The 21,186-nt window shown below is 36.6% G+C and overlaps 2 long non-coding RNA genes across 5 annotated transcripts; both read left to right on the top strand.

Annotated features, from left to right (window-relative positions):
* Nucleotides 1–3,126: 3,126 nt before the first annotated feature.
* LOC127725348 (uncharacterized) lies at nucleotides 3,127–9,034 on the top strand. Its single transcript, XR_007992940.1, has 2 exons — nucleotides 3,127–3,328; nucleotides 8,923–9,034. It is a non-coding gene; the product is annotated as an uncharacterized LOC127725348 (long non-coding RNA).
* Nucleotides 9,035–10,615: 1,581 nt separating this feature from the next.
* Nucleotides 10,616–14,666, top strand: LOC127725349 (uncharacterized). 4 transcript variants are annotated; one of them, XR_007992941.1, is made up of 4 exons: nucleotides 10,616–10,716; nucleotides 11,244–11,489; nucleotides 12,906–13,863; nucleotides 14,214–14,666. It is a non-coding gene; the product is annotated as an uncharacterized LOC127725349 (long non-coding RNA). The 4 variants fall into 4 exon arrangements; XR_007992943.1 differs by having other exon boundaries at nucleotides 12,906–13,509; nucleotides 14,039–14,666; XR_007992942.1 differs by having other exon boundaries at nucleotides 13,084–13,863.
* The last annotated feature ends 6,520 nt before the right edge of the window (nucleotides 14,667–21,186 follow it).

Here is a 21,186-nt window from a genome sequence, read left to right on the forward strand (position 1 = left end):
CTTGATCTTTTCATCGACATTGACACAGATGACGACTTCAAACTATAATCTATGACAAATTTGATGATGTCAACTTTCCAATTGTCAAATTCCCATTTCTCTGCTGTAACATATATTCTGCTCCATCATATGGTGTTTACATATCTCAGTTAGTACGTTAAGCTCGTGCATGTTCACACTATACGGACTTCATTTATATGGGTGTGCTACATATACAAAAAACTGCTCCAACAGAGTTATGAGGAAGAACAACTGAAATCGCCACTACATTATTGTTATGAACATCATCACGAATTGGTTGACCAAATACGATGTGTTGGTGTCTCAGCAAACAAGCGACAAGTTTACGCGGTCTGAGATCTTTGTAAATTAGATACCATTTCAAGAATTGTTTTATGTCTTTTGGAACTACATCGTTAAGAAATATTACAAATGCTATTTTTCAAAAACAAATTAACAGATCATTTATTGAAATTAACCCATTAAAATGATAATTAAAATTTTTTCATCATGTTCATTTTTTCACAACATTTTATAAAGTTGTATTGAGTATCATCATTATACTTGACTTTTATACTAATGTATTACATATACTTGTTTGCATTTTTGATTTTCAATAATTTTTTGTTGATGGTTTTCTATCATAAGAGACTCAGGATTTAACATGTTTTTGTTGATGGCTTTCTATAAGGCACTCAGGAAAGATTAGTTATATAACTGACTGTGTGACCATCTTAACGTAGAGTATTGTTGTTGATGTTGAATGTTAATTTTGCCGATTGTGTCCGATTCTCGATTGTGACATGTTGACAGAGTGTGAATTTGCATGGCGGGTGATACATTCATAGCAGGAGAATCTAACCTGTCGACGCTCCCGGTCATGCTTCTTTTGGAGTTCATACGATTCTTGCAGTGTTTTGTTTGTTACCCTTATTTGGCTGTTCCTAATCTATTTCTAGATTGGAACATCGGTAAACTACTGTCGACTTCATTTCAACTGTTTCGGTTCTTATACATCCTTGGATTTCAAATATTCGACTTTGAGCGTTTCTGATGAAGGTAAATCTAGAAAAGCGCTTCGGACGCATGAAATTTATTACGTGTTGTTTTAATATTTTAAGGACGTCATGATGATTTGGCTGACCATTGTGGATTGTCTGTGTCACAGATGACCATGGATATGTTCTAATTTTTCATAGCCACAGACACATCATCTTTTCCTCGATTGTGACCAATTATAGTTTTTAAAAAATTAAAAGACGCGTGTAATGATTTAACAATGACTTTCATGAACACATATATACTGGTTGTTAACATTTTCTGTGATCACCATTTATTTTTATTACGACCGTACATTAATTCTTTTCAATAATGCATCGATTTCAATGAAATATAAATGGCATACACGGATAAATCATTACAACTTAATGTAATACCCTTGTTCACAAACAATTCTATCGAAACTGTTTACATTTTTTTCCATAGGGTATTAAGGCTGTTGAAAAATTCTTTACGATATTTTACTATAACCTGGGAATAGTATACATGTACTAACTGTCAATATATAGATTGTCCCAGCTATATCCAGTTAAATCCGCTTCCAATCCGTCACTAATAAAACAGTCAATGATTTCAAGGACAAACTTTTAATGTACGAGTGAGAAAATAACAACGTTAATGAAAAAACAAGTCTTTTGCCCTCAGTGCTTCACGAAAAAAGCAATAAAGCATCACATGTGTGAAACTTAAAGATAAAATCAAAACTCATTAAACGTTTTATAGTTCCCTCTAGTATAGGTAAAGTGCATCATACCTTAAACCTAAATAAATAAATGCGTAACTTGGCTTAGAAGTAACCAAATAGATGGAAGTATATTATCAATTTGATAGAAATAAAATTATCGATATTAATTTTACTATTCACTATGTACACCAAATGCACGTTTCGACCATGAATGTCTCTTTTGTAATTCTCGAGAGCAAACGAAAACAGGAATGTTTTTAAGAGCATTGGATATATTGTTTTTCCATTTACGAAAGATGGACACATTCAAGTAAACAATAATATTCGCTTGTCGTTCCTATTGCATTGATTAAGTACGAGTTCATACTCCATCTTCAGCTGGTATCCCTTTCTCTGCATCCTACACTGGGATCGTACAAACGTTGAAACACTATGCATATTTTGTGTCTGTATCGTAATTTTCATGTGCACTTGATCCTCCATGCACAGATACTTTATTTACCTTATCCTAATAATCTTATGTCACCGATCAGCAGACATCGTAATGAATTATACACATGTGCAATGCATGATAGTCCTAGGTCTTCATATTCAGTCCACACACAAAGGTATAGGGTTCTAATTTAAATGGATGGTTTATATGGCATTTAAAAATTATATTTTTTTATATACCTGGAATATAATGAAGTATTTAAGAGGCCCTAGGCATGCAGTTACAGAATGCATCATCCTCCAAACCTGTACCAAGTATATGACAGTTATTATCCAGTCGTTCTGTAAGATGATATAGTGGGGCGTTTGGTTTTGTTAGTTTTGATGAAATCCCCCCTTTTGAATTTACCTTGGAGTTCGGTATGTTTGTTTTCACATTTTTTTTTCAATACACAGCAAGAGGAACTCGTCCACTTTTAAAAAGACGCACCAAACATCAGCTACTGAAAGAAAGGTACTGATTCGTAAGATATCATTGGGTGATCTAGATGAAAAACATTGAACAGTAACTACAATGCACACAATTGAACATCCATGTGTTGTTCAGTCTTATAGCTTTCTATGATGTGTTTTGTGTACTGGTGTTTGTCTTTTCGTCGTTTTTCGTTTTTTGTCATGGCATTGTCAGTTTGTTTTCGAATTATGAGTAAGAATATCTTTTTGGTATCTTTCGCCTCTCTTTGACAATACTGATAGTAAATTTCAAATTTGGTTCAACAAAATTTGAAATCATTCATACTTCAATTTCATATTTTTTTTCAAATTTTCAGAAGTGATTCATAAGTGGTTGAAAAGACTGATCGAATTATACCTTTTAAATTTTAAATGTTTTAAATATCTTTTTTAATTTGTTCGTTGGCATACGTTGAATATATATTTATAATGTTGGCACAGGTTGAAGACACGATATCGATAGAATACATAGATAACCGATTGCTATATCACGACTTGGAACAAGGCTCAATAAACCCTTTGTCTTTTTTCCTATTTAACTTATTGATTAATTTTGTAATTACGTAATGTGAACAAAGTAGGATTCAACCGAAATTATTGTGGAACGACATGTAAAACATTCAAACTTACAAACAGCAGGTAAATATTAATAAAATCCATGTAGCTTTCATTTTAAGTGTATTTTGATTGAAATGAAAAATGAAAATAGCGCTTAATCAATCTCGTGCAACCAAAGCGCCTTTTTGATTGATCTTCATAACGAACACTCAAACCCAAAACATTTGAAATCTATTGATGTATATCTACGTAGAAACGCTATATCACCAAAGCCATTGATGTATATCTACGTAGAAACGCTATGGGCTATATCACCATAGCCATTGATGTATATCTACGTAGAAACGCTATATCACCAAAGCCATTGATGTATATCTACGTAGAAACGCTATGGGCTATATCACCAAAGCCATTGATGTATATCTACGTAGAAACGCTATGAGCTATATCACCAAAGCCATGTATATCTACGTTGAAACGCTATGGGCTATATCACCAAAGCCATTGATGTATATCTACGTAGAAACGCTATGAGCTATATCACCAAAGCCATTGATGTATATCTACGTTGAAACGCTATGGGCTATATCACCAAAGCCATTGATGTATATCTACGTAGAAATGCTATATCACCAAAGCCATTGATGTATATCTACGTAGAATCGCTATGAGCTATATCACCAAAGCCATTGATGTATATATGTAGAAACGCTATGAGCTATATCACCAAGCCATTTATGTATATCTACGTAGAAACGCTATGGGCTATATCACCAAAGCCATTGCTGTATATCTACGTAGAAACGCTATGAGCTATATCACCAAATGTACTTAAGTCAGGAACCTGTTGTTCAGTGGTTGTCGTTTGTTGATGTGGTTCATAAGTGTTTCTTGTTTTTTTATATAGATTAGACCGTTGGTTTTCCTGTTTGAATTGCTTTACACTAGTCATTTTGGGGTCCTTTATAGCTTGCTGTTCGGTGTGAGCCAAGGCTCCGTGTTGAAGGCCGTACTTTGACATATAATTGTTAACTTTTTACACATTGTGACTTGGATGGAGTGTTGTCTCATTGGCACTCATACCACATCTTCTTATTTCTATTAAGATACATTTTTTGTATTTAGCAACATTCATCGAAGGTTAAATCTGGCTGAGGGAGTTGGAGCCTTAGTTTATTGGTAATTTCTTAATTTATCAAGCGAAATTTAATAGAAGTAAGATATTTTAGATATATTAGATATTTTATTGATAATGACATTTACCCCTTGTCTTTATCCTAATATAATTTGAAGGAAAACCTATAATATGTATGTTTTTCTTGAGAGAAATCAAAACAACATGAGAAAACGACGTATACAATATGAAAGCTACTGCACAACAATGAATATTATGGCATTAAAATATCAGACTTTGATACAGATCGGTCTATGTGAATCTGCGTACTGTATTGACACAATTTCACCATTCTACATTTTCTACCTTAGGAGTAGATTACCTTAGCTGTATTTGGTAAAACTTTTAGAAATTTTGGGTCCTCAATACTTTTCAACTTCGTACTTTATTTGGCCTGTTTAACTTTTTTTTATTCGAGCGTCACTGATGAGTCTTTTGTAGACGAAACGCGCGTTTGGCGTACAAAATGTCAATCCTGGTATCTATGAGGAGTTTATTTACATGTGGTTACGAGTCTGTGATCAATTTGTCGATATGGTCTTCTATTTGGTACAATTTGTCATCTGTTGCATTTTTGAGTAATTGACATGCATAAATTGCCCCTCAATTTTAAGTAGCTTTACCAGACTGTAGATGTTAGTCTTGTGTGCCATCCTCTCCAGATGATTGATTGTTCTCGGATTATTTGTGGAATACTCGTGCAAAAGACTGTGATTACCTTCAACCAAGTATATAATCTGTTAATCCTGATGTTAGAAGGTTTATGTCGGTGTTGTAAACTCTTCGAGTGCTTGAAACAAACATCTTCCGACAGTATCAGGTGGCAGTAATTGTACTAGTTTTTCTACGGACTAGTTGGCGAAAACTTTTATTTGCACTCTACGCTTTTTGTAGACAAAAACCCATCAAACTGAGTCATGATTAAAGCCCTATTAAGTCTACCTAAGTCGGCTCTTCGTTTATAGACTTTGAGATTTGAAATTCTGATGTGTTTCTTAAACTTGCCTTGGCCTAATTTGAGACTTTTGGTCTCATTTATCGGAATATATATCTTGGGTCCATTAAAAAAAGGAATACGTTATATTACTGAAGATCGTCAGTCAATAGAATTTCACACTTCCTATTTCATCATATAATTCATTATTCTTATTTTGATAATTTAATATAATTTTCATCTGATATTTTACTTCCAAATATATGTTGGTAAATGCAATTTGAACATTGCATTTCTTCGTTATGGTTATATGTAAACTGGGCTTACAAAATACGTGATGTTTTATATGATCTCGAGTTAAATTATGTATCCAGGGTTATCTGGCACAATCTGTAGATTTGCTATAAATATCGCATACAAGATCAATACTTGCAGAACTGGTCATCAACTCTTCAACAATGTAATAAACTTTGTTTTATATTAGATTGTATTGAAAAATATTTTAATTCTAACAGTAATGTTTGTCTTTTAAAAGAGTTTCGTAGTAGAACATGAAAGTTAAATTTACCATAATATTCCGAGAGAAAATCGTCTATGTAGATGCTGTAAAGTGTGCGTTATTGAAGATGAATATCATTTTGTTCTAGGATGTCCAGCTTATAGCTCTGTTCGAACACAATTTTTCCCGTATTAATGTTCATGGCCTTATACGAGACATACAATACAATTGTATGTATTATATGTCTAGATTAATTGGCCTAATAATTATAAACTTTTGTATGTACTTCAAGCGTTTAGTAAGTCTCTCACTATAAAAATTATGTAATTATATAAAAACTTCATGGAATATTAGATCTCATATAATTTCATTACTGCACATTTGTCATAGTATTTTTCTATTGTTCTCTGCTGTTTGTCCATCTTTTATATTATTTAATATATGTTTTCCCCCTAGCATGCTTATGCTATCGCAATAACGATTAGTTCATCCATCCATTCATTCGTTTATTATGTTACTGTTTTTTTATATTTAATATTCTAGTCTTTTTAAAGAAAAACATCAATTGTCAAATATTCTATCAGACACCTTTATGCTTTTGCGGCAATTGGCATTTTATTTGCGCCAAATAAATCTTTCATTAGCGCCACACACCATATGTCATTTGCACCATAAAAATTTAGCATTTCATTTGCGCCAATAATACAGGTATAGATGATAAATATATGTAAAAAATAAACTTTTAATAATAATTTTTAAACACAGTTTTAGTTTTCCTTATTAAACATATTCATTCTAAATCACTACATTATACATCAGCTCTCTTTGACAGTAAAGCAGGACTAACTTTGATGGGTTTTTTTTTCAGGAATGCCACAGTTGCTTTTTGAACTCTGATTCAACTCTGATTCTTAATTGCTGAGATTCGACTCTCTGTTGCTTTACACTCTTGGATGTATTTATTTAATGTTTCAAATATAAGACGTATTTTCTTTCTTTGTCTCCGGCTGAATAAAAATCCATCCTGTCATCTCGAAAATGAACACTATACAATATGATGCCTAAGTTACTCTCAGTTTTGTATGAGAAATTGATATGAACTCAATTAATTTTCCAGGGGGGAGGGTAATTTCTTAAACAAGTCTCGTATTCAGGAAACAATGTAATACTACTTAAAAACTTTTTCGTTACATGTTAACTGTAAATTGGCGCAAAAACAGTATTTATTTTTTGGCGCAAATGAAATATAACCTTGTGGCGCATATGAAATACTGAATTGAATTGAATTAAAAGAATTGTCCCAAAAGCAATGCGCCCACTTGTATACCTGTAATTACCAGTATATTAATTAAGATTTAAGATAACAACATAATCATACAATTACCAGCACATCCTGTTAGATAACAGATCACATAAAGTTAGATAACAGATCACATCCTGTTAGATAACAGATCACATCCTGTTAGATAACAGATAACAATAGTTACTGTTCATTGTTTGTAGGAATAGAAGGATGATTTTTCTGCTATGTTTGAATAGCAGGGAGACACATTGTACGTGTAACACCCATATTTGTATGTTATATCAATTCCTTTTTTCTACCTTTTTTTTACATATTGTTTTTAGCAAAATGTCCGTTTATTATTCTGTTTGTATTTAATTGGTCTCGCGCTAATTGAACTAATTTACTAGAGTATATATATTTAAAAGCAAAGAAAAGATACACCAGAAGGTTAGTGAATAAAACAAGATCGGTCTAAAACTAACAAAATTGAGCTCATGCATATGACTAACTGAATAGAAGCAAAATCTCTCGAAAAAACGTAAAAACTAAATAAAAAGTGGTAAACAAATTATATAAAAATAGAAAAAGTACTACGCATTCCCATGACCACCGCAGGACACATGCAGTTAAGATAATGCGTCGATAAAAAATATATGACCAAAGGTCTTATAACTTTTGTTTGATTTGCATAATTTATATTATGATAATCAAGAAGTTGCATCAACACAAAGTGAGTAACAATCTAGGAATTCCAAGGTCAAACATATTCAACTCGTGTCCGCACATTAGTGGTAGATGTACGTACGTTATTTGAATGTGTTATTCCTTCACTCGTTGGATATCTTTCGACAATTAAATTCTTGGATTACTAATTCGACCTTTAACTTTAAACCGATAAACAAATTATACAAAAGTTCAGAAGTACGCATTCCCATGACCACCTCAGGACATAATTAAGATATTCCATCGATAAAAGATTTATGACCAAAGGTCTACTAGTTACTTTTGTTTGATATGCATATATTATTTTGATATTTTTATTTAAATAATGACAAACAAGAAATAAATCATATACAGCTTAGCCATAGGTGTTAATAAAGATCTATATAAAATATCTTATATAAACAACCGGAAAGTGTTACTGCAATTCGAGAAGAAGTTACTGAGAGGTAAGTCCAGTTCTAATGAGACAACATTATCCTTAAAAATAAACTTCAGGCGTGGGCTGTATCATATTATTGTTTTAAACATTATTAATCCATTATTATATCAACATTTTTTTCTTAGAAGAAAAAAATTTCCAGTTATTAATGAACTAAATGCAGAAGTTCAGATTGTTATTTCATAAAAAAAATTTATCAACTACTGTATTAGCATGGTCTTACAATTGTCAAAAGTTTTAACTGTGTATTTGTCGATATTGTTTTTTCAGTCCATCCTAAGTATTTTCCACTATTCATAATAATGAATTTATCCGGTCAAGATATCATTGAACTAACATTTTGGCGAGAGCCGAGGTTGACCATCATTGACCATGTTCAACGTGTTGTGAGGTGTGATGGTTGTGTATATTTTGCGATGAATACCTCATTATGAATTTTAGATGGAGAAAAACTGTGAAACGATCGCTGCTTTCTATGTGTTTGTAAAAGGCTTGTCAGGATGTTGTGCACCATTTTTTGTCTTTTATTTGTATTTTTCTTTTCGCTACCCTATATTTCTTTACTGAAATACAAAGCAATGTATATATAAACAAATTAAAACCGGCCTTTTTGATTTTTAGATTTGAAATAACCCAAAGAATAATTGACGAAAATGAAGGTATTTGTGTTTGTGTTACTAGCCATTGTATTGGTGACAGTTGAAAGTCGACGAGGCGGACCAAAAAAGGGACCGGGAAGAGGTAATTGGAAGGGACCTGGAAGGGGACACGGAAGGGTACCTGTAAGACCATTTATGTGTGAAGGTAAGTTATTGCAATATAGTTTACATAGTTTCCTATACTGAATGAAGTACATTTAAAAGGTGGGAACAAACCTTCTAAGGTAATTAGGTATGTGAATCATTACCACTAATAGTGTGTTAGACTTCAGTATAGCAATTTTCTTGGCTAACAGTATAGATTGAAATAAATGTACATTTTGATTCAATTTTTCCGTTTTGATTAGTGAACGTGTTAGCATAAAAATTAGTAAAGAAACAGGAATTGTAGTTTTTTTTGTTATTCACAAAAAAACAAATATGAAGTCTTAGATATATTTGATTCTTAATTTAAAAGGCCCGCAGAGCCCGCGTGAATTATACAGAGACAAATAAAGAAAACATTACTAAATACATACTTTAAACAGTCATGTTGATTATTTATCATATCAAATTTTGCAATTTACCCTTATGCGTAGGAACTATTTTGTTTTAAATATGTACTGCTTTCCAGTATGTTCTTTTTTGACCGGGCCCGATTAGATGGTGTTACATCTTACAAAGTCTATCCAAATTATTTTTGCAAAGAATTTGCTCAAGCCGGTGCTAGGGGCCGTCTTAAACTTGACCAGGCTGAAGCTAGCGAACAATAACTAGCGAACAATAAGGCAGCGAACAATAAGGCGATATATCTAAAAACCGAAAAAATGAATAAGACAGCAACGGCCGTTAAATGAAAAATATTTAAACAGGCAGACATTCCGTCCAAATATTGCAATTTCAACTCTATCATGAAATGGTATTTATCCCATCCATTGATAAAACAAGTCACATCTCTTTTTAGTCTAATATTCAGTACCACAGTAAATCTGCATCTGTCAACGGATTATTTGTAGGTGTAAAACCACCAATGCACCCACTTCCATTTAGTACGTATGTAAAAGTAGTCCTTCCCTGTAAAATACAGCACCTTTGATGTCATTGTTTAATTGAACTAAGATACACATTTGCAGAAATGGGGGTTGGCCTATTCCATGGCTTCTTGAGAAAAATAATGAGGGGTGTCACGGGGTATGACTATATAGGTCTTATAGAGGAGAAACAGGCGCATCTTTTGCGCAAGGTATCGAAGGCCGCTATGTTCAAAAATCTGAAACTAGAGCTCAAAATTTGAAAAATATTTGTTAAAAACAGGGGAAATGGCCTATTCCATGGCTTATAGAGAAAAAATAATGAGGGGTGTCACGGGGTATGATTATATAGGTCTTGTAGAAGAGAAACAGGCGCATCTTTTGCGCAAGGTATTGAAGGGCGCTATGTTCAAAAATCTGAAACTAGAGCTCAAAATTTGAAAAAAAAAATTGTTAAAAACAGGGGGTTGGCCTATTCAATGGCTTCTAGGGAAAAATAATGAGGGGTGTCACGGGGTATGACTATATAGGTCTTGTAGAAAAGAAACAGGCGCATCTTTTGCGCAAGGTATCGAAGGGCGCTATGTTCAAAAATCTGAAACTAGAGCTCAAAATTTGAAAAAAAATGTTAAAAACAGGGGGGGGTTGGCCTATTCAATGGCTTCTAAAGAAAAATAATGAGGGATGTCACGGGGTATGACAATATAGGTCTTGTAGAAGAGAAACAGGCGCATCTCTTGCGCAAGGTTTCGAAGGGCGCTATGTTCAAAAATCTGAAACTAGAGCTCAAAATTTGAAAAAAAGTGTTAAAAACAGGGGGGTTGGCCTAGTCCATGGCTTCTAGAGAATAATAATGAGGAGTGTCACGGGGTATGACTATATAAGTCTTGTAGAGGAGAAACAGGCGCATCTTTTGCGCAAGGTATCGAAGGGCGCTATGTTCAAAAATCTGAAACTAGAGCTCAAAATTTGAAAAATAAAATTGTTAAAAACAGGGGGTTGGCCTATTCAATGCTTCTAGGGAAAAATAATGAGGGGTGTCACTGGGTATGACTATATAGGTCTTGTAGGAGAGAAACAGGCGTATATTTTGCGCAAGGTATCGAATGGCGCTATGTTCAAAAATCTGAAACTAGAGCTCAAATTTGAAAAAAAATGTTAAAAACAGGGGGTTGGCCTATTCCATGGCTTCTACAGAAAAATAATGAGGGGTGTCACGGGGTATGACAATATAGGTCTTGTAGAAGAGAAACAGGCGCATCTTTTGCGCAAGGTTTCGAAAGGCGCTATGTTCAAAAATCTGAAACTAGAGCTCAAAATTTGAAAAAAATTGTTAAAAACAGGGGGGTTGGCCTATTCCATGGCTTATAGAGAAAAATAATGAGGGGTGTCACGGGGTATGACTATATAGGTCTTGTAGAGGAGAAACAGGCGCATCTCTTGCGCAAGGTATCGAAGGGCGCTATGTTCAAAAATCTGAAACTAGAGCTCAAAATTTGAAAAAAATTGTTAAAAACAGGTGGGTTAGCCTATTCAATGGTTTCTAGAGAAAAATAATGAGGGATGTCACGGGGTATGTCTATATAGGTCTTGTAGAGGAGAAACAGGCGCATCTTTTGCGCAAGGTATCGAAGGGCGCTATGTTCAAAAATCTGAAACTAGAGCTCAAAATTTGAAAAAAAATAGTTAAAAACACGGGGGTTGGCCTATTTCATGGTTTCTAGAGAAAAATAATGAGGGGTGTCACGGGGTATGACTATATAGGTCTTGTAGAGGAGAAACAGGCGCATCTTTTAGGCAAGGTATCGAAGGGCGCTATGTTCAAAAATCTGAAACTAGAGCTCAAAATTTGAAAAAAAATTGTTAAAAACAGGGGAAATGGCCTATTCAATGGCTTCTAGAGAAAAATAATGAGGGGTGTCACAGGGTATGACTATATAGGTCTTGTAGAGGAGAAACTGGCGCATCTTTTGCGCAAGGTATCGAAGGGCGCTATGTTCAAAAATCTGAAACTAGAGCTCAAAATTTGAAAAAAAATTGTTAAAAACAGGGGGGTTGGCCTATTCCATGGTTTCTAGAGAAAAATAATGAGGGGTGTCACGGGGTATGACTATATAGGTCTTGTAGAGGTGAAACAGGCGCATCTTTTGCGCAAGGTATTGAAGGGCGCTATGTTCAAAAATCTGAAACTAGAGCTCAAAATTTGAAAAAAAAAATTGTTAAAAACAGGGGGTTGGCCTATTCAATGGCTTCTAGGGAAAAATAATGAGGGGTGTCACGGGGTATGACTATATAGGTCTTGTAGAAGAGAAACAGGCGCATCTTTTGCGCAAGGTATCGAAGGGCGCTATGTTCAAAAATCTGAAACTAAAGCTCAAAATTTGAAAAAAAAATGTTAAAAACAGGGGGGTTGGCCTATTCCATGGCTTCTACAGAAAAATAATGAGGGGTGTCACGGGGTTTGACAATATAGGTCCTGTTGAAGAGAAACAGGCGCATCTCTTGCGCAAGGTTTTGAAGGGCGCTATGTTCAAAAATCTGAAACTAGAGCTCAAAATTTGAAACAAATTGTTAAAAACAGGTGGGTTGGCCTATTCCATGGCTTCTAGAGAAAAATAATGAGGGGTGTCACGGGGTTTGACTATATAGGCCTTGTAGAACAGAAACAGGCGCATCTTTTGCGCAAGGTATCGAAGGGTGCTATGTTCAAAAATCTGAAACTAGAGCTCAAAATTTGAAAAATAAATTGTTAAAAACAGGGGGTTGGCCTATTCCATGGCTTCCACAGAAAAATAATGAGGGGTGTCACGGGGTATGACTATATAGGTCTTGTAGAGGAGAAACAGGCGCATCTTTTGCGCAAGGTATCGAAGGGCGCTATGTTCAAAAATCTGAAACTAGAGCTCAAAATTTGAAAAAAATTTGTAAAAAACAGGGGGAATGGCCTATTCCATGGCTTCTAGAGAAAAATAATGAGGGGTGTCACGGGGTATGACTATATAGGTCTTGTAGAAGAGAAACAAGCGCATCTTTTGCGCAAAGTAACGAAGGGCGCTATGTTCAAAAATCTGAAACTAGAGCTCAAAATTTGAAAAAAAAATTGTTAAAAACAGGGGGGTTGGCCTATTCCATGGTTTCTAGAGAAAAAATAATGAGGGGTGTCACGGGGTATGACTATATAGGTCTTGTAGAGGAGAAACAGGCGCATCTTTTGCGCAAGGTATCGAAGGGCGCTATGTTCAAAAATCTGAAACTAGAGCTCAAAATTTGAAAAAAATTTGTTAAAAACAGGGGGAATGGCCTATTCCATGGCTTCTAGAGAAAAATAATGAGGGGTGTCACGGGGTATGACTATATAGGTCTTGTAGAAGAGAAACAAGCGCATCTTTTGCGCAAAGTAACGAAGGGCGCTATGTTCAAAAATCTGAAACTAGAGCTCAAAATTTGAAAAAAAAAATTGTTAAAAACAGGGGGGTTGGCCTATTCCATGGTTTCTAGAGAAAAAATAATGAGGGGTGTCACGGGGTATGACTATATAGGTCTTGTAGAGGAGAAACAGGCACATCTTTTGCGCAAGGTATTGAAGGGCGCTATGTTCAAAAATCTGAAACTAGAGCTCAAAATTTGAAAAAAAAAATTGTTAAAAACAGGGGGTTTGCCTATTCAATGGCTTCTAGGGGAAAATAATGAGGGGTGTCACGGGGTATGACTATATAGGTCTTGTAGAAGAGAAACAGGCGCATCTTTTGCGCAAGGTATCGAAGGGTGCTATGTTCAAAAATCTGAAACTAGAGCTCAAAATTTGAAAAAAAATGTTTAAAACAGGGGGGTTGGCCTATTCAATGGCTTCTAAAGAAAAATAATGAGGGATGTCACGGGGTATGACAATATAGGTTCGTAGAAGAGAAACAGGCGCATCTCTTGCGCAAGGTATCGAAGGGCGCTATGTTCAAAAATCTGAAACTAGAGCTCAAAATTTGAAAAACAATGTTAAAAACAGGGGGGTTGGCCTATTCCATGGTTTCTAGAGAAAAATAATGAGGGATGTCACGGGGTATGTCTATATAGGTCTTGTAGAGGAGAAACAGGCGCATCTTTTGCGCAAGGTATCGAAGGGCGCTATGTTCAAAAATCTGAAACTAGAGCTTAAAATTTGAAAAAAGTGTTAAAAACAGGGGGGTTGGCCTATTCAATGGCTTCTACAGAAAAATAATGAGGGGTGTCACGGGGTATGACAATATAGGTCTTGTAGAAGAGAAACAGGCGCATCTCTTGCGCAAGGTTTCGAAAGGCGCTATGTTCAAAAATCTGAAACTAGAGCTCAAAATTTGAAAAAAATTGTTAAAAACAGGGGGGTTGGCCTATTCCATGGCTTATAAAGAAAAATAATGAGGGGTGTCACGGGGTATGACTATATAGGTCTTGTAGAGGAGAAACAGGCGCATCTTTTGTGCAAGGTATCGAAGGGCGCTATGTTCAAAAATCTGAAACTAGAGCTCAAAATTTGAAAAAAGTGTTAAAAACAGGGGGGTTGGCCTATTCCATGGCTTCTAGAGAAAAATAATGAGGGCTGTCACGGGGTATGACTATATAGGTCTTGTAGAGGAGAAACAGGCGCATGTTTTGCGCAAGGTATCAAAGGGCGCTATGTTAAAAAATCTGAAACTAGAGCTCAAAATTTGAAAAAAAATAGTTAAAAACACGGGGGTTGGTCTATTCCATGGTTTCTAGAGAAAAATAATGAGGGGTGTCACGGGGTATGACTATATAGGTCTTGTAGAGGAGAAACAGGCGCATCTTTTAGGCAAGTTATCGAAGGGCGCTATGTTCAAAAATCTGAAACTAGAGCTCAAAATTTGAAAAAAAATTGTTAAAAACAGGGGAAATGGCCTATTCAATGGCTTCTAGAGAAAAATAATGAGGGGTGTCACAGGGTATGACTATATAAGTCTTGTAGAGGAGAAACTGGCGCATCTTTTGCGCAAGGTATCGAAGGGCGCTATGTTCAAAAATCTGAAACTAGAGCTCAAAATTTGAAAAAAAATTGTTAAAAACAGGGGGGTTGGCCTATTCCATGGTTTCTAGAGAAAAATAATGAGGGGTGTCACGGAGTATGACTATATAGGTCTTGTAGAGGTGAAACAGGCGCATCTTTTGCGCAAGGTATTGAAGGGCGCTATGTTAAAAAATCTGAAACTAGAGCTCAAAATTCGAAAAAAAAAAATTGTTAAAAACAGGGGGGTTGGCCTATTCCATGGCTTCCACAGAAAAATAATGATGGGTGTCAAGGGGTATGACTATATAGGTCTTGTAGAGGAGAAACATGCGCATCTTTTGCGCAAGGTATCGAAGGGCGCTATGTTCAAAAATCTGAAACTAGAGCTCAAAATTTGAGAAAAAAAAATATGAAAAACAGGGGGTTGGCCTATTCCATGGCTTCTACAGAAAAATAAGGAGGGATGTCACGGGGTATGACTATATAGGTCTTGTAGAGGAGAAATAGGCGCATCTTTTGCGCAAGGTATTGAAGGGCGCTATATTCAAAAATCTGAAACTAAAGCTCAAAATTTGAAAAAAAAAATTGTTCAAAACAGTGGGTTGGCCTATTCAATGGCTTCTAGGGAAAAATAATGAGAGGTGTCACGGGGTATGACTATATAGGTCTTGTAGAAGAGAAACAGGCGCATCTTTTGCGCAATGTATCGAAGGGCGCTATGTTCAAAAATCTGAAACTAGAGCTCAAAATTTGAGAAAAAAAAAATATGAAAAACAGGGGGTTGGCCTATTCCATGGCTTCTACAGAAAAATAAGGAGGGATGTCACGGGGTATGACTATATAGGTCTTGTAGAGGAGAAATAGGCGCATCTTTTGCGCAAGGTATTGAAGGGCGCTATATTCAAAAATCTGAAACTAGAGCTCAAAATTCGAAAAAAAAAATTGTTCAAAACAGTGGGTTGGCCTATTCAATGGCTTCTACAGAAAAATAAGGAGGGATGTCACGGGGTATGACTATATAGGTCTTGTAGAAGAGAAACAGGCGCATCTTTTACGCAATGTATCGAAGGGCGCTATGTTCAAAAATCTGAAACTAGAGCTCAAAATTTGAAAAAAAAATGTTAAAAACAGGGGGGGGTTGGCCTATTCCATGGCTTTCACAGAAAAATAATGAGGGGTGTCACGGGGTATGACAATATAGGTCTTGTAGAAGAGAAACAGGCGCATCTCTTGCGCAAGGTTTTGAAGGGCGCTATGTTAAAAAATCTGAAACTAGAGCTCAAAATTTGAAAAATTAAATTGTTAAAAACAGGGGTTGGCCTATTCCATGGCTTCCACAGAAAAGCAATGAGGGGTGTCACTGGGTATGACTATATAGGTCTTGTAGAGGAGAAACAGGCGCATCTCTTGCGCAAGGTATCGAAGGGCGCTATGTTCAAAAATCTGAAACTAGAGCTCAAAATTTGAAAAAAAAGTGTTAAAAACAAGGGGGTTGGCCTATTCCATGGTTTCTAGAGAAAAATTAATGAGGGGTGTCACGGGGTATGACTATATAGGTCTTGTAGAGGAGAAACAGGCGCATCTTTTGCGCAAGGTATCGAAGGGCGCTATGTTCAAAAATCTGAAACTAGAGCTCAAAATTTGAAAAAAGTGTTAAAAACAGGGGGGTTGGCCTATTCCATGGCTTCTAGAGAAAAATAATGAGGGGTGTCACGGGGTATGACTATATAGGTCTTGTAGGAGAGAAACAGGCGCATCTTTTGCGCAAGGTATCAAAGGGCGCTATGTTCAAAAATCTGAAACTAGAGCTCAAAATTTGAAAAAAGTGTTAAAAACAGGGGGGTTGGCCTTTTCCATGGCTTCTAGAGAAAAATAATGAGGGGTGTCACGGGGTATGACTATATAGGTCTTGTAGAGGAGAAACAGGCGCATCTTTTGCGCAAGGTATCAAAGGGCGCTATGTTCAAAAATCTGAAACTAGAGCTCAAAATTTGAAAAAAAATAGTTAAAAACACGGAGGTTGGCCTATTCCATGGTTTCTAGAGAAAAATAATGAGGGGTGTCACGGGGTATGACTATATAGGTCTTGTAGAGGAGAAACAGGCGCATCTTTTAGGCAAGGTATCGAAGGGCGCTATGTTCAAAAATCTGAAACTAGAGCTCAAAATTTGAAAAAAAATTGTTAAAAACAGGGGAAATGGCCTATTCAATGGCTTCTAGAGAAAAATAATGAGGGGTGTCACAGGGTATGACTATATAAGTCTTGTAGAGGAGAAACTGGCGCATCTTTTGCGCAAGGTATCGAAGGGCGCTATGTTCAAAAATCTGAAACTAGAGCTCAAAATTTGAAAAAAAATAGTTAAAAACACGGGGGTTGGCCTATTCCATGGTTTCTAGAGAAAAATAATGAGGGGTGTCACGGGGTATGACTATATAGGTCTTGTAGAGAAGAAACAGGCGCATCTTTTGCGCAAGGTATCGAAGGGCGCTATGTTCAAAAATCTGAAACTAGAGCTCAAAATTTGAAAAAAAAAATATGAAAAACAGGGGGTTGGCCTATTCCATGGCTTCTACAGAAAAATAAGGAGGGATGTCACGGGGTATGACTATATAGGTCTTGTAGAGGAGAAATAGGCGCATCTTTTGCGCAAGGTATTGAAGGACGCTATATTCAAAAATCTGAAACTAGAGCTCAAAATTCGAAAAAAAAAATTGTTCAAAACAGTGGGTTGGCCTATTCAATGGCTTCTAGGGAAAAATAATGAGGGGTGTCACGGGGTATGACTATATAGGTCTTGTAGAAGAGAAACAGGCGCATCTTTTGCGCAATGTATCGAAGGGCGCTATGTTCAAAAATCTGAAACTAGAGCTCAAAATTTGAAAAAAAAATGTTAAAAACAGGGGGGTTGGCCTATTCAATGGCTTCTACAGAAAAATAATGAGGGGTGTCACGGGGTATGACAATATAGGTCTTGTAGAGGAGAAACAGGCGCATCTTTTGCGCAAGGTATCGAAGGGCGCTATGTTCAAAAATCTGAAACTAGAGCTCAAAATTTGAAAAAAGTGTTAAAAACAGGGGGGTTGGCCTATTCCATGGCTTCTAGAGTAAAATAATGAGGGGTGTCACGGGGTATGACTATATAGGTCTTGTAGAGGAGAAACAGGCGCATCTTTTGCGCAAGGTATTAAAGGGCGCTATGTTCAAAAATCTGAAACTAGAGCTCAAAATTTGAAAAAAAATAGTTAAAAACACGGGGGTTGGCCTATTCCATGGCTTTCACAGAAAAATAATGAGGGGTGTCACGGGGTATGACAATATAGGTCTTGTAGAAGAGAAACAGGCGCATCTCTTGCGCAAGGTTTTGAAGGGCGCTATGTTAAAAAATCTGAAACTAGAGCTCAAAATTTGAAAAAATAAATTGTTAAAAATAGGGGGTTGGCCTATTCCATGGCTTCCACAGAAAAATAATGACGGGTGTCACTGGGTATGACTATATAGGTCTTGTAGAGGAGAAAGAGGCGCATCTTTTGCGCAAGGTATCGAAGGGCGCTATGTTCAAAAATCTGAAACGAGAGCTCAAAATTTGAAAAAAAATTGTTAAAAACAGTGGGAATGGCCTATTCCATGGCTTCTAGAGAAAAATAATGAGGGGTGTCACGGAGTATGACTATATAGGTCTTGTAGAGGAGAAACAGGCGCATCTCTTGCGCAAGGTATCGAAGGGCGCTATTTTCAAAAATCTGAAACTAGAGCTCAAAATTTGAAAAAAAAGTGTTAAAAACAAGGGGGTTGGCCTATTCCATGGTTTCTAGAGAAAAAATAATGAGGGGTGTCACGGGGTATGACTATATAGGTCTTGTAGAGGAGAAACAGGCGCATCTCTTGCGCAAGGTATCGAAGGGCGCTATGTTCAAAAATCTGAAACTAGAGCTCAAAATTTGAAAAAAAAGTGTTAAAAACAAGGGGGTTGGCCTATTCCATGGTTTCTAGAGAAAAAATAATGAGGGGTGTCACGGGGTATGACTATATAGGTCTTGTAGAAGAGAAACAGGCGCATCTTTTGCGCAAGGTATCGAAGGGCGCTATGTTCAAAAATCTGAAACTAGAGCTCAAAGTTTGAAAAAAAATGTTAAAAACAGGGGGGTTGGCCTATTCAATGGCTTCTAAAGAAAAATAATGAGGAATGTCACGGGGTATGACAATATAGGTCTTGTAGAAGAGAAACAGGCGCATCTCTTGCGCAAGGTTTCGAAGGGCGCTATGTTCAAAAATCTGAAACTAGAGCTCAAAATTTGAAAAAAAGTGTTAAAAACAGGGGGGTTGGCCTAGTCCATGGCTTCTACAGAAAAATAATGAGGGGTGTCACGGAGTATGACTATATAGGTCTTTTAGAGGAGAAACAGGCGCATCTCTTGCGCAAGGTATCGAAGGGCGCTATGTTCAAAAATCTGAAACTAGAGCTCAAAATTTGTACGCATATAATTTTGGTCGAAGTCCCACGAAGCCAGTCATACTTTTACCACCACATTCGTCCTTAAACATTCCAATTATCTTCTTGTTGACGCCGGATGGAATTCCTGAAGGATGGTCAGCTGGATAGTTCGAGGTATCGATTTTTTCCTGAACATGGGGGGTAACATTTTTGTAAAAATCCTCGGTCTGAATTTCATAGGCCAAGCTATCTGTATCGGTAAACAGTAGCCGGGCGTTATCACCATACGTCTCCTGTATGAAACGGTAATGGAATTTATACATCAGGAGCTTTGAGATGTCCAGGATACATGCTCCTTAGTAGACTGGCTTGTCGAATTTCAGCTTGGTTCTTTTCATGTGAACGGCTGCCAGATTTTCATTGAATACGACCCGGCGATCAAAATTGGGCTTAGACACCAGTTTTAGGGCTTGTTTTTCACTGTTCACCAGTCGAACATCGACCCTCTTTCGAATATTCTCCATCGTTTTTCCAAACACTGAGTTATTCATGAGTTTGTAAAAACCCTTCTCAGCATCGCTTGTAGCTTGAGCTCTGAGTTCGGTATTCAGGTCGATATACGGTTTAAGCCATGGGGATTGTTCAAATCTGATGATCCGATGAACCTTTTTCAAGATCATTCCCTGGGAGATATAGTATTGGAGGTTCTGAAGATGAAGGCTATATTTTTCGCTTTTGCCTAGATGATGAGGTACCAATTTACGAACTCCGTCGATTTCCATGGCTTCCGGATCGAGAGGGTAGTCGTTATGACTATCGTGAAGGTGTTGAGGATATTCTAGATCACTTTCTACTAACGCCCCATATTTATGATCTTCTGAATATTTTAACATCTCGTCGATCTCCTCTGGATCTACCCATTCAAACCCTCCTGTGGGAAGGGGTTGTACCATAGCCCCACCATAATTGTTTGCATCTAGGTAGGTCATCAACTTGGTTGGCTGCGATGGATCGTAATTACTCATATATAGATTATTGGCCTTTCCGAGTCGGTGAGATATCATGGCCACACCTCCCCTAGTCGCATTTTCGAACATCAACAGCATATCCGGATCGGCCAGAAGTTCCAGTCGGATCCTGCTGTATTTTAGCATCGCTTCGTAAGATAGCCCTGGGGATGTGAAATAGTGTGCGGGATCGAGCTTGTTAGTTTTCATACAGTTATCCCTGAAATTCTCGAAAACATCTTCTAGTAAGGCGACATCACTTTCCAAGTAAAGATTGTGATACTCTTGCATCGTCCGGCAACTTAATTCCTTGAACACCAGCTGGGCGTGGGCGTAATCTTCATTGGAAATATGTTCACCGCGAAGTTTGTTGAAAAACGCCTCCTTAGGTGGTAGCTGTGTTTCCTCCATCTTGGTGGGACTATCTACATAATCGTATGGATATACTCCCTTCCTAATCATCAGTTCGGTGTGATCACCGAAACAATTCTGCGTTGCCTTGAATTTATCCTTGGTCAGATTCTTTGTCAAGTTTTCAATGGAGGAGAGTAGGAATCGCATGGAGTCAATAAACCTCATCTCGATATCTCCAACCTTCTTGGAGAAGCTAATATATTTTTCATCGGTATTGGAGATACAGTTAATCTTTCCTTCTCCGAATCCTAATTCCCTCACAAATAAATTGGCATCATACGCACTCAAATTATGAAATACGATGGGGACAAATTTGGGTAGCTGAAACATGTTAAACGCTAAATTACACTCATTGTGTGCTGCACC

This window comes from Mytilus californianus, unplaced genomic scaffold (genome assembly GCF_021869535.1).
Source record: "Mytilus californianus isolate M0D057914Y unplaced genomic scaffold, xbMytCali1.0.p SCAF_15, whole genome shotgun sequence".
NCBI lineage: Eukaryota > Metazoa > Mollusca > Bivalvia > Mytilida > Mytilidae > Mytilus > Mytilus californianus.